Raw genomic sequence first — 15,376 nt, 5'->3', positions numbered from 1 at the left:
TCTTCTTGCCGAACGACCGATTTTAGGGAAGCCGACCGATCCTTCGAAATTATCGTGCGGTTAGTGGTATTCGAACGATCGTACATCTTACGATTTTTCGTCCGACATCTGTCGGGAAATTGATCGGCCAGGTCAAAAAATCTATTCCGGTCCCAGTGCAATCTCTCTATGTTTGCAGGGCCAAGCAGGCAGCTCCCCTTTGTTTTCCTGGCAAATTGGTCTTTTTAGTTGATGGTAGATTCGTACGATCGTACGATCGTTCTGAGAAGATCGTGGTCTCACGATCAGGATCTGATCTTTTAAAAATCTCAACATGTATGGCCAGCTTTAATTATATAGAGCCATCAGACCGTATTAAAGTACAGGTATATGATCCATTATCCGGAAACCCATTAGTCAGAATGCTTCGAATTAAGGAAAGGCCGTCTCCCATAGACTTCATTATAATAAAATAATCTAAAGTTTAAAAAATAATTTCCTTTTTCTCTGTAATAATAAAACAGTAGTTTGTACTTGATCCCAACTAAGATATAATAAATCCTTATTGGAAGCAAAACCAGCCTATTGGGTTTATTTAATGTTTACATGATTTTCTAGTAGACTAGATCCAAATAACAGAAAGACCCACTATCCAGAAAACCCCAGGTCCCGAGCATTCTGAATAACTGGTCCCATACCTCTATATACGTTTGACAAAAAACACTTGTATTCCAGCAATGTACTGTATGTACATACAGTCAGGGCCGCCATCAGGGGGTACTCCTGTACCGGGCCCAGGCCTAAAGGGGTACCTGGCTGTGCTGCACTTTTTTGAATAACTGGGCCCCCCTTGACAGCGACGAAGCTGTGCCGCCTCTTCTGAAGTCCTGAACCATCGTAGTCCCGAAAAGCCGAAGTCCTGAAGTCACAAAAAGAGTCGAACTTGAAGTCCCGAAACCGCAAAAAGAACTAGTCATGAAAGGACCTATACTTGAAGTCCTGAAGCTGCAAAAAGAGCCAAAGTTGAAGTCCTAAAGCCACAAGTTCAATTCTACTGAACACCAATGTGTGTTTTTTTATTTTTTTTTAAACCCATGGCCACCAATGTATTATTTTAATAATCTATAGGCCCCTGCCACCAATGTTTTTTTTTTAAAAATATTCTCTGGGGCCCCAATGTTTTTTTTTAAAAAATATTCTCTGGGGCCCCAATGTTTTTTTTTTTAACTTGTAAGGGGGGCCCTGGCGCCAATGTCTTTTTAAAAAGTTTTTATGGGGGGCCCTAGCACCAATGTGTTGTTGTTTTTAACTTATAGGGGGCCCTAGTCACCAATTATTTTTTTTAACTTGTAGGGGGGCCTTGACTACCAATTTTTTTTTTTTAAAAAAATTTTTGGGTGGGTCTAGCACCACAGTTTTTCTTAACTTAAAGGGGCCCCTAACCATCAATGGATTTTTATAACTATGTGTGGGGGGGGAGGGGTTTACAGATTTTAGAGCTGAGTGGTCTGTGTGGTCTTTTAACTGGGGTGTGGGGTGGGTGGGATCTGTGGGGCTGGGGTGGGCAGGGCCCCGAAAATGTTGTTGTACGAAGCCCTGTGATTTCTAATTAAGGCCCTGCATACAGTACAGCAGCCCAGATATTTGTATAGGTATAGTTACAGTATGCTGGTATGTTAGTACAGGTATGGGACCTGTTATCCAGAAGCTCGGGACCAGGTCTGGACTGGAATTCAAAACAGGCCCTGGCATTCCAAGTACAGTTAGGACGAAACAGCCTCCACCAGCCCAATTAATAGAGACTGTCAATGTCATCTTGAAGCAGCCCCTCTAGCGTTTGCCGGAATCCACAGATTGGCAGTCCGGGCCCTGGGGTTTTCTGGATAAGGGGTCTTTCTGTAATTTAGATCTCCATACCTTAAGTCTACTCCAAATGTATTAAAACATGAATTAAACCCAACAGGATTGCTCTGCCTCCAATAAGCATTAATTATAACTTAACGGGGATCAAGTACAAGCTACTGTTATATTAGTACAGAGATAAAGGAAATCATTTTTAAAAATATGAATTATTTTAATAAAATGGAGTCTATGGGAGTTGGGCTTCCCGTAATTTGAATCTTTCTGGATAATGGGTTTCCGGATAACGGATCCCATACCTGTATAGGATTTTATAATATTGCTATAATTAAGAGAAGATATGATTATAGAGTAAGACCAGGGACTATTGTGATGGTGGTACTTGAAATATGTTCTTGGCCCTATCTGGATTTTTACATAGGGCCAACTGTATTTTTTTTTTTTTCATCGTTTGGTGAAATAATGAGCGTGTCTATTCTGTTTGATTCCTTTATGCACCCCTGCAATATTGGGTACACCTTTTTGAGTGTAAGAGGTCTGTGATGTTCCAGCTTATGCTCTGGCAAAGATGATGATGATGATTAGACTTTTACCCCCATATGTAATAAAAGGCACTAAGTTTGGCCAGGAGCAGTAACCCATAGCAACCAATAAGATGTTTGCATTTCAAGGGGTGGTTCACCTTTAAGTTCACTTTTAGTATATTACAATGTAGAATGGCCAATTCTAAGCAACTTTTCAATTGGCCTTCATTTTTTTTTTTAAAAGTTTTTGAATTATTTTCCTTCTTCTTCTTCTGATTCTTCATTTTTCAAATGGGGGTCACTGACCCCATCTAGAAAAAATAGTATTTATGGCTACTAATGCATAGGTACATGCATGCTACTTTTTATTACTCATCTTTCTATTTGGGCCCTTTCATATTCATATTCCAGTCTCTTATTCAAGTACTATGGTAATTTGGGCCCTAGCAACTGGTTTGCTGAAATTATAAACTGGAGAGCTGCTGAACAAAAAACTAAATAACTCAAAAACCACAAATTATGGAAAATGAAAAGCAATTGCAAATTGTCTCAGAATATCATTATCTATATCATACTAACAGTTAATTTAAAGGTGAACAATCACTCAGCTTCCTGCTGATTGATTTCTATGGTTACTGCTCCTGGGCAAACTCAGTGCCTTTTATTACATAACCCCATTAATCTTACACTGACTTACAATTTCACATGTATGGCTGTTACTAAAAGCCTAAGATCCATTGTGGTTGAGTGAGAGTCCCTCATTTCCAAGTATTGCTTATTGCTGTGACACCATGCCAGGGGCCTAGGAAAGCAGTACCACCGGTATAGGTGTGTATGAGTAACAAAGACTTCAAGGTATTGTGTCACGAATAGCACTCTTAATCTAGAACCAGTGCTAGGCTCCCTGGTCTCGGCTCTGCTTCTGCCACCTTTCACTTTGGGAGGTGCCCTCAGCTAAATGGATGCCGCCAGGTCTTAACCTAGAGGAGCCAAGTAAAGGTTCTGGACAGGGCACCGTCGTTATCAAAGTCTTTGGGCGGAAGGTACAGTACAGGATAAGACAAATAGCCAGGTCAGTGCGGGCAGAGTTCAAGTGAAGTCAGACGGGCAAGGGTCAAAACCAGAAGATCTTCAGAATGGTCAAGCAGTCACAGGTCAGGGTAACAGAGTTCAGAGTAGCCAGGCAGGCAAGGGTCAGGATTACAGAATTCAGAAAAGTCAGGCAAGCGTCAAAACAGGAATCAAACAGGCTAAATATCGCACTCAGGAAGTAATTAATTAGACCTAACAAGGGGCAATAAGTTTGATTCGAAATATTCAAATTGCGCTGCAAAACCTGATGACGTCATGATGCCGGCGACGCTTTGTGTAAAACCTGGAAGTGCGCACCACGTGCCATAGGAACTCTGGCTTCTGAAGGAGAAAGATCACCGTGGCAGGCGTCCCCGCTGGCCCACTAGACCACCAGGGTGAGTGTCCCTTACATATTGAAGGTCAAATGCCACTTAGAGTGCATGCTTATTGACCAGTAATGTTTTTTTATATTATTTTACTCCACCCCTATCATTAGATATGCAATGGAATATTGAATTTGTGTTATAATTCTTCCAATTGGAATTAAGTTTGAGTGCATGCAGGCTGTGCTTGCTGTCTCACAGTTTATTTTTTGTACTTTTTAGCAAACCCAACAAATATATCCCCCTTCCCCAGGCACAAATATTTCAGTTGTAAGCTCCCCATGGTAAGGACCCTTAAACCTCAACCAGATTTCTTGAGAACACGAGTTCCCATTTAACTGTGCAACAGAGGAATGGAGAAAAACACAAGGGCTGCCGATTTCTATCTGATTTCTATCTATCTATATCTCTTTGTATGTTTTTGCAAAGAGTATCATTTGTGTTTATTATTTTTTAAGCTTATTAAAATGTTACTATTTGTGCAAACTTTGTTATTCTACAAGCAACTGTGAAGGTTGGTGTACACAGTACACAATTCAGGTGTAAGCCCACTGCAAACAGACTTGTGTTATGGATGGGGTGTAGGCAGGATCAGACAGGTGGGTGAAGGGCGTTGGGGCTACCATACCAGGGCCCTTCGCACCCCCCAAGGGGCCCCGCTGCGCTGCCCACACACCCCTACATGGGCCACCACCACTCCCCCTAGCCTAAACCTACCTTCAGTGCATCAAGGGAGGGAGATCAGCGGCCTGGGGGAGCACTGATGGGCATTGGGTCTGGGCCGGCATGTAGGTTTGAGAGAGAGTTCAAAACATTTATCATAAATCCATTATGACACGTTCTCTCCAAAATCTTATTTAAAATAGTCTTTTCTTTTATCTACATGAATTTATTACAAGCCGTCAGCATTGGCTCAGTGTAATAAACTACTGACGCGTTTCATGCCCCATTTCAAGGCACTTCCTCAAAGTATGACACAGCATTCACAATTTGCAACTTTATAGGTACTCCTACCCTATCCTTAAAGGTATAAGATTACCCCTAAACGCTATGTTTTACATTTTATTTTATTAGTTTTTTAATTTTTTTTTTTTTAAAAAAAAAAACACTACTAGACTATAAAATGAGTTGACACACATGTACCTACTTTATTCTTTAGGGATGTCTCAAGATTTCTCTAGAATACATAATAGTTCCATAAGACATAATTCCATTTCTATATTGTTACATCCCACTCAACTATACCCTTATATTCTGTACCTCTTCTATTCTACTCTATATAGTAGTTTAGTTACCAATCTTTATTAATATCTACTAGTTTCTCTGTTTATAAAGTACACATCCACCACACTTCTTTCTTATTCAATAATTTCTCTATATCTCCCGTCGTTTTTCCTAATTTTACAAGTTTTACATTTCGGAAGGAAATATATTTGTCATTGCTGATGTGCATTTAAAATGTGGTGTGTGCTAGAGGATGGAACATCCTTTCTCCCGATACAGGCTATATGTACTAAAATTCTATCCTTCATCCTCCATGTGTACCTTTAAGGATTTGCTTGAGGGTAGGAGTACCTATAAAGTTGCAAATTGTGAATGCTGTCTCATACTCTGATGAAGTGCCTAGAAATGAGGCATGAAACGCATCAGTTAGTGTTTATTACACTGAGCCAATGCCAACAGCTTGTAATGAATTTATATAAATAAAAGAAACAAAGATTTATAATAAGATCTTGGAGAGAATGTGTCATAATCAGTGTCCTTTGTTGTAAGAGTATTCAATGCCAGGAGGTGGTTGATAAGCTTCAAGCTATAAACCCTTACACATTCCGACCCCATAAATAACTATTCAGCCATGTTTCAAATGGGTTTAGGAAACATCTTTATTACACAGAATATTTAACTATATTTACAGTAGTTTTCAATTTAATCTGGAAACATTATCCAATGATTTAAAGCAAATATAAATAGACCCCATCAGTCAAAATTGTTCCTACTTCAACTGGTCTGTTCAACTTGCCATTCAGTCTTCGGTATTTGTTGTTGTTTGGCCCTACACATATTTGAGTGGTTTGGTTTCACTTTGCAATTTGGTTTCTTGTGGGCTTTTATCTTGTGACAAATATTACTGTGGCGAGTACTGTATAGAGTATGACAAGCACAGGAAGATAAATATATAATTTCATCCAGCAATCACATGTACCAAAATGAAAGGAAAACAGTAATTAGCATCAGTCCTACCATTGGCTTAACACTAATTATAATATGGATGAACAAAACATTCACTGAAAATCACAATACGAAATGTTATCAGGTATTTTCTTTGCTATTAAACAATCTACCGCACACACAGGCTGGTCCTTTATGCTACATCAGCTACAACATTTGGAAATGTAAACCCAGATATACAATTGTGTAAAATGAAAGAAAATGTAACATCTAAGCAACTGTTCATTCGTTGTAAGTAAATGTTATTCTAAGCAGCTTCCCATTATTTATTCATTAGACATTTGTACTGGTTTTGTGACTGACTCTTAGTAACTGACTCCTACAACATAGTAGGAATCAGTTTTCCAATAGGTCTTGTGAGCTTCATGTAGCGAAACCCAAGGCCCCGGCACAGTTTAAGGGCTCTTACTGACGAGCGGTTGAAGCTGCGCTCCCCTGTGTTCCGTTTTTCTGTGTTCAGCCGCAGGGGAGCGCAGGAATAGACGGATTAAGCTTTTTTCAATGGGGCTGTACTCACACAGGCGCGTGTAGGCGCCGAACGCAGGAAAAATGCAGCATGTTGCGTCTCAACCTGTGTTCGGCGCCTACACGCGCCTGTGTGAGTACAGCCCCATTGAAAAAAGCTTAATCCGTCTATTCCTGCGCTCCCCTGCGGCTGAACGTGATAATGTATATGGTATTGCATTTGGTGGTTCAGCAGAGTGAGGGTAGGCTTCTCTAAATAAGTGCCTTTTAAGAGATCTTTTTAAAGCAGAAAGGTTGGGAGAAAGTCAGACAGACTGTGGGAGAGAATTAGAGGAGGGGTGCAGACCTTGCAAAGTCTTGAATGCAAGCATGTGAGGAGGTAAGGAGAGAAGAGTTGTGTAGCAGGTTAGTAGAGGAGCGTAGTAAGCGGTTGGGTGAGTATATAGAGTTAGCAGAGAGGCAGAGTTATGAAGTGCTTTAATGTCAGGGTCAATAATTAGAATTTTATTGGTAAAGGTAGCGGAAGCCAGTGCAGGGACTGACAGAGTGGCCAGGCAGAGGAGGAGCGGTTGCTGAGGTGTATGAGCCTGAAGGCAGTGTTCGTTGTGGACTGGAGAGGTGACAGTCTCTGGAGGGGAAGGCCAGTTAAAAGAGAGTTACAGTAGTCTAAACGTGATATGATGAGAGAGTGAATAAGAATAAGAATTTTGGCAGCATATAACATATAACTATTAAATCACTGAATGAATTTTGCTGACTGTTTTGTATATCAGTGTGAGGATCGCCCGATGGTGCTCCTCTCCTTTTAAACACTGCTTCCAAATTGGGTTGGGCATGGTTATGTTGTCAACGCATTTATGTTTGGTGCCAAATTTATAATAAAAGAACACCAGAGTCCCAGGTTCATTACTTGAATATAGGTTCTACCCCTGAGTGTTCTCTAATTCTCTTACTGACTGATTCCTGGATTTTGATCTCTCACTTGTTACTGACTATGCTGATTGCTGCCTGCCCTTGATTTTTTGTCTGGATTTTGAACTTGAATTGTTTAACCTCATTTGTAACACTAACTGGACTTTTATCTGTTAATGTGCATAACAGCTTCATCCTTGGTCCCAACTCCAACCTTTTTCAGCTTCTAGGCTCTGACAATTGGAATGTTGGTTAGAATATTTTCTTCTGTTGTACATAACATAGTTTCTGGGCGGAGTTCCTCCTATTAAATAATATACTAACCTTATTCTGGGGCCTTTGATTTCTTGTCCAATGGTGTAAGTAGGCGTTAGTGGGCCCCACATCAAATTCAATTTAAATACTGGTAAATTGACCAATTCTATCAAGATATCTTGAAACTACTCCTTAATTAGGGGTTTACTGGGTCTCTACACTCCTGGACTCCAGGATCTGATTCCTCTGTAATTATATCCCCTGTTCTTGGCCCTATGACTTGAGGTTCATTCAGTTAAACTCCCTCCTGGCTGGATTTACCTTACACAGGCAAGTGGGGGAAAAGTAGCAGAAACATAAGCCAGAACACAGGCAGATTTAACTCTTTGTCCCTTTTAGTATTTGTTAAAATATTCCTGTGATATGTGTGTCACCTAACACCTACTTATCTGTATTAACGATATTTTTGCTCCTTCTTTTTAGCTCTGATCAAGGAGATCTTAACTTTATTCTCATTTCAGTTTTTACTATAAGTGCTCTGGGAATTGTGTTTTTTTTTTTAGAAAAAAATAATTACAGCTAGATAAGGTTACATTTGAGACCACAGTCCCAGAAGCACTCACTTCTCCCTCTTTGTGGGGTCCCGCAGTTAGTCAAATGATCAGTTCGATCAGTTCGATTATACGGGACTTTTTTTTTTTATATTTAATTTATTTATTCAGTTTTTTTTTTTGGTTAAAACAAAGAATAAAGTACATAACAGAACAGTACAGCAATAAATGTTTTCGCATTGCATAGTCATCTTTGACCCATTAAATACATTTATCTGTATACATAAACACATAAAAACACACAAAAAAAAAAATAATAATAAGGAAATTAGTACTGTCACCCCCTTCTTAGTTGGCCTTCATTCTCTAAGAAATCACACCATTGTTCCCATAATTTATGGTGTTTATTAATTTTACCTCTTTTTTTGGCTATTATTTCTTCTATACCTCTTATTTCTTCAATTTCCTTAATCCATGTTATTTTATTTATTGGTGTTTTTGTTTTCCATTTATGTGGTATCATATTCCTTGCAACAGCTATCATTAATTTGATTACTGGGTCTGTAATAATTTTCTTCTTTTTATAGTCATAAAACAGTACAATTTGTGTTATGTCTGTATCTGATATATAGGTTCCCATTTTCTCTATTACAGATAGAACATATTCCCAGAACGGCCTGACCACTTCACATTCAAACCATAGGTGGGTATATGTTCCTTTCTCTTTTTCACATCTCCAACATACCTCGGACATTCCATACATATTATGAAGTTTAGTTGGTGTATGGTACCATCTGGATATTAACTTATAACTAAATTCTTGCAGTTTTGTATCCTTTGAAATCTCTATATTAGCTTAACAGATACAGTTCCACTCTTGATCTGATAAAGATATTTTTAATTCCTCTTCCCATTTTTTTTAAAAAAACACGGTTTACTTAAGGATCCTTTAATTAACTCCTTATAGGTCCTCGAAAGACTATGTTGTATTTTATCTCCTCTATCTATAAGTTTCTCAAACCAGGTTAGGGGTCTCATATTATCCTCCAATCTTAAGGAGCAGATGAAATGTCTTATCTGATTTAATACCCATCAGATCTAGGGTGATATCCATACTTTGCTATCAGATTCACTATTGTAATTATCCCATCTTTATCTATGAAATCTTTTATTCTCATTATTTTACCTTCCTTTTCTTCCCATTTTTTCAATAGTCTATCTTCTTGCCCTGGAACGAAGATGGGATTATCACATATTGGATTCATAATCGATGGGTACGTAATTATATTTAATTTTCTATTTTTCCTTCCCCATATTTTTAGGGTTGGCGCGACTGTTAGCTCTTCTTTATCTATTTTTACATCTTGTGTTGTATTTAATCCAAAAACAGCTCCTAGTAATATGCCCTTATCTCCTCTTTCAGCATTAAACCATGGTGATGACTCATCTTAAAGCCCAGTTCAATACCCTTGATATATGTACTGCTTCATAATATGTATGGAGAGATGGGAAACTCACTCCTCCTTCTTTTTTTCCCCCAATCAGATTCACATAGGACACCCTTGGTGGTTTATCTTTCCAAACAAATCTCATCATAATATTTTTCATTCTAGAAAAAAATCCCTTTGGTATATATATCGGAATATATACAATATCTGTGGGAGGATCATCATTTTAACAATATTCATTCTACCAAACCATGATATATTAATATTTTTACATCTATCCAGTTCTCTTCCTACTGTTTGGAATAATGGTACATCATTTCTAGTATATAGCTGGTTTACTTGAGATGTAATCTGGATTCCCAAATATTTAATTTCCTTATTTGACCATTTTAACATTAATTTTTTTTCAATTGTTCTACCTCTTCCTTTTTCAGATTTAAATTTAGTATTTCTGATTTTTTATAATTAATTTTAAAGTTTGAGAATGTTCTATATCTCTCTAATATTCTCATAATGTTCGGTATTGTTATTGTAGGTTGAGATACACAGAGTAGTAAATCATCAGCAAATGCTGCTACTTTGTGGTGGGTTCCCCTGATTTTAACTCCCTTTATGTCTTCTTCTTCTCTAATTGCAATAAGTAAAGTTTTAATACATAAAACAAATAATATAGGGGATAAGGGACATCCCTGTCTGGTGCCGTTTCCTATATTAATTCTCTCAGATAGAATGCCATTAATCTTTATCTTTGCATTTGGAGTTATGTATAGTGACATTATTTTTCTCAATAGCTTATCTCCAAATCCCAAATCCCATATACCATAATACTTTTTCCATAAATTCCCAAGACAATCTATCGAACGCTTTTTCTGCATCCATTGATATAATTACCGCTTCCTGATTTCTTTTTTGTATTATCTTTATCAGATTAAATGTTCTAATTATATTATTTTTCCCTTCTCTTCTAGGTACAAATCCACATTAGTCTTTTTGTATCAGCATCGGTAAGTATTTTTGTAACCTGACTGCTATGAGTTTAGCAAATATTTTTTGATCCAAGTTGATTAAAGAAATTGGTCTATAACTAGCACACTCAGTCGGACTTCTCCCCTTCACCCCTTCACCCATCTTTATTTCCTTTTCCTACTTTCTCCCACAATCAGAGCTAATAATTCCTCTTTTATTAAAATTGATCAATTAGATTATTTATCAACCTTTTTGGCACTCCAGCACTTTAGTTTTGGAATATTAATGAATTACCAATTCTATATTATTTACAAAATAAACATGAACGGGCAATGAATGATAAATGATTTTATATAGCAATTCATTGTAAATTAATTTCACTTAATTATTCATATATTATTTTATCACCGACTCACTCTAAAAATATAAATGACGTTTTTAAAAGCCTCAATAGAGGTTATTTAATTAATTTATTGAATTTAAGCATTCACACTTTATAGGATCCCTTACTCAGTGAGGATAACTGATAGCCTTTGATTGAAGAGTCAAGCCTAATACAGAAATACAGGGGACAAGCATTACCCCTCCTTTTTTGTCACCCAAATAGAAACAGTGAGTTAGCAGGGATCCAAGATCTGCCCTGGGTTTTTTGTTTTGATTGAAAGGGGATACTTTTCTTTCTTTTCTTTATACAAATTCACATAAATACTGCCACAAGTCAGATCCGCTTCTTCAATCAATTCCTCATATCTGTCGTAAGATCAATTTTTTTTCTAATCTAAAATATTGCAGTGGACATACAAACCTTTTCTTTGTGTCTCATCACATGGATATAAAGGGACTGACACAACGTTGATATGAGAAGGATTTTGTACCAAGCAGATAAATTCTGCCCCCAATGTCTTATCCTTCAGTGATACACTGATTGTGCTGCCATTTGCATATAGTATGTCAGTGTCTTTATCTCTGTAGATCCAACTGTAGGACAGATTTGTTGAGTTGGATGGGACAGAACAATGAAGATGACACAGATTAGTGGAATTCACATCTAATGTCTTTTCTATTACTGGTGTAGGGATAGGGAGAGGCTCTGTAATTAGAAAAAGATCACATTGTTATATATTATCAGAATGCATATAATAAAGAAAGTTTATACACCATTTTTGCTTCCTATTAGTGATGAGCAAATCTGTCTCATTTCACTTCCCCAAAAAGTTTGCGAAACAGCAGGGTTTTTATTCATGCAAAAATGCATTGAAGTCAAGGGGAGTTTTTGTTTTTGCTCAATTATTTCTCTTGCTAAATGCATTGAAGTCCATGGGCAGTCCCTGTCTCCAAATGCAGTGAAGTTAATGTGTGTTATTTTTGCTGTGAACTTTTTTCCAGCAATTTTTTTGAGAGAAAATTTACCGATGGCGAAACAAGGAATTTAGCCACTAATCCATGACTGCTGAAACAATTTGCTCATCACAACTTCCTATGAAAACTATCGTGCTTTCTGTCCAGCAATGTAGCAAAAGTTTTTTAAAGGACAAGTAAAGTCTAAAATAGAATACGGCTAGAAATGCTGTATTTTGTATACTAAATATAAACATGAACTTACTGCACCACAAGCCTAATCAAACAAATGATTTATGCTTTCAAAGTTGGCCACAGGGGGTCACCATCTTGTAACTTTGTTAAACATCTTTGCCTAACCCTGCACATGCTCAGTGTGGTCTGGGCTGCTTAGGGATCGTCATAAACAAAGCTGCTTGAGTTCTGCATGGCTGGGAAGTAAGGCGGGGGCTCCCCCTGCTGTTCATAAGTATGATTGTTTCCCTGCTCAGCAGTTAGGGACCATCTGACAATTCCTATCCACAGCAGTAAATGAAGGGAGAATTTCACTGCATACAGTCAGGTTTCTTATAAAAACGGTACACATTTTTTAATCAAAGTATATTGGATATAGGTTTCTTTTCCATTAAAGAAAGTAAAAATGGGATTTTATTTTTTTTGCCTTTCCTTGTCCTTTAAAACATGTACATTTGATCAATAATGTCCCAGAGAAGATGAGTTCATTGTGTTTTCAGGGAATCATACAAGTGGCAATTTGAAGATTTTGCAAAGAGAACTAGGTTTCCATACATATTTAATGTGTCCATAATTTTGAAATCATTTTTTTTACTCAAAAATTATTTAATTTGCTATATGATTGGTATTGAAAGATATACCCTATATATATTTCCGAATTATCATTTTCAGCATTAAAATGGTTAAAGACTGAGACAGGTGCAGCACCCCTTGACTTCCTGAGGAGCAGTATGGTAGCTGAAGGGTAAGTAGTTTGATGGAAGCTTCTATGTATTATTTGAGTACAAACTTGTAGCCCCTCCCCCCTTTTGTGTTGTTCAGTGTAATATATCAACTAATGGAGTAAGTTTAGAGAGTTTGCCCTGGCTACTGAGCTGTCAGTCTGAAACACCAGGAAAATGAAAGTTTAAGCTTAAAGGAAACCCTCAAAACGCATGGTATTCTAAGCAATTTACATTATTTTTTTTCTAGTGTTATTAAACCAATAATGAATTTGAAACAAGATTGCCTGCTGCTAGCCAGTTGACTACAATCAGCTGAGAATGAATTTCCTGAAAATTAAAGAAACATCTCGTGATGTCGTTCAGGTAACTGAATGGAGAAACATATAATGCTTCTCTGTTCAATCCACTGACTTCATTTTAGAAGCAGAGCATCACTGAAAGGCGAGGAAATTCATTTTCAGCCGACTGTAGGCAGTTGAAAAATATGAATGTAAATGGTAAAAGTTCTCAGAAGAAGACACTGGGCAATTTTACATAAATGTTTGAGCGTTTGCATTTCTTTAAATCTAACAAATGTATCTCCAATATACTTTCATTAAAAAATGTGTATCGTTCCCCCTTCTTTTACTGCTGTGGATAGGAATTTTCAGACGGTCCCCAACTGCTCTGCAGGAAAACAATCATACTTACTTCCCAGAAATTGGATTCCCTGTAGAGATTTGTATCCAGAGACTCAGTGCAATCTTTATATTGTGATTATTAATCAGTCTTGCTGTATTGGCTTCTATGGCAGATATTATTGGACTTAATAATTTATGACGATCCCTAAGCTTAGCCTCCCAACTGAAGCCCAGACCACACTGAGCATGTGCTTGTCTTGATATTACAGAAATGTCTAACAAAGTTACAAGATGGTGACCCCCTGTGCCAACTTTGAAAGCATAACTCATTAGGCTGCTGGTGCAGTAAGTTCATGGTTATATTTAGTATACAAAATACAGCATTTCTTTAGTTGCCCTTTAAGCTGTTTCAAGAGACAGAACCAGCAGCAGATAAGGATATATTCTGTGTTTAAACCACTGAAAGGTGTCACTACCAGGGGCACTGCCCAATTGAGGTTACCAGTTACCTATTTTCTGGTTATTTCTGGTTATCAAACCATTAGGGATTGCATAGTGGATTGTCATGATCTCCCCCCTGGATAGGTGAGTGTGGGGGAGGGGGGGGTGGCAGCAGCATGAAAGCCATCTTAGGGCAGCAGGGGGGGGGGGTAAAATAATAAATTCAGTTCCTACAAGTCTGTCTGCTCTGAGCTGTAATAACTCTTGCTCCCTTGTGTACCTACACTCACTTACTTACCATATACAGTGAGAATATAAGAATTTATTATTATTTCTCCATTAACAAGAATGTGTGCAGTGAAGACTCCACTATCCTCCATTCTCAGGTCTCTGATCTGTAATGAGGTTCCATTGTTAGATCTTTCCAGGCGGTTGAGGAAATAATTATTATTCACTCTGAAATACTTCTGGCTCATGGACATATACAGGGGTATTATTGTCCGATTGCATCTTAATATCCATGTGACTGTATCAATGGGATGTGTGAGATTCAGACGGGGTGTCAGTGTGACAGTCTCCCCTACACGGCCAGTCACCTGGAGAGGGATGTCTCCTCCTGCTGTAACACATACAAGTAGGGAATCATCAGCACTCACACTCAGATTCCTGGGACCTCAATATAAATGATGGCTGGGTGCTCAAAGGAATTATTACATGGGCAGTGCACTTTACAGCAAATAGAAGTGCTGACCCGGGGTCTAAAGTAAATGATTATATTTACAGGAGGTATAAGTCACAATACTGGATGTCTGACTACTCACTTTAGAATAGAATAGAATGAATCAGGACAGACTGAGTTTAAATACGCCTCTGTTCCACAATCAAACACAGAGATAGGGTTCGTAAGTTTATTTGCAGGGCACTGTACCTTTAAATATTTTTGATAATATACAGCCTGCCAATCAGGAGCAAGTTCACATAATAATGAAGATTGTTTGGTCTCTGACCTAATGGGGGAGCAACACGTATGTGGTAGTTTCTGAGAAGAACTTCCTTTCCTTCCACACCCTAAATAGACTGCTCTTTCCTGTTACTAACAAAGTAAGTACTTACAAAGTAAGATTTGTTCCCCAGCCTCTATACAATAAATTCAGTTCCTCCATTCAAGTCTGTCTGCTCTGAGCTGCAGTATCTCTCATAACCTCACTTACCCAACACTGGGGGTCATTTATCAACACTGGGCAAATTTGCCCATGGGCAGTAACCCATGGCAACCAATCAAATTGCTGCATTCATTGTTCTACTTGCAGCTGGCTTTAAAAAGCTAATCACTGATTGGTTGCTATAGGTAACTGCCCATGGGCAAATTTGC

General features: G+C 37.9%; 1 pseudogene; it reads right to left on the bottom strand.

Moving 5' to 3' along the window:
* Positions 1 to 5,898: 5,898 nt before the first annotated feature.
* The window catches only part of LOC108699107, a 44,267-nt pseudogene continuing 34,789 nt past the window's right edge, over positions 5,899 to 15,376 (bottom strand).

The sequence above is a fragment of the Xenopus laevis genome, chromosome 8L (genome assembly GCF_017654675.1).
Source record: "Xenopus laevis strain J_2021 chromosome 8L, Xenopus_laevis_v10.1, whole genome shotgun sequence".
Taxonomy (NCBI): Eukaryota; Metazoa; Chordata; class Amphibia; order Anura; family Pipidae; genus Xenopus; species Xenopus laevis.
The sequence above is the reverse complement of the archived record's forward strand: the minus strand, read 5'-3'. Positions and strand labels throughout refer to the sequence as shown.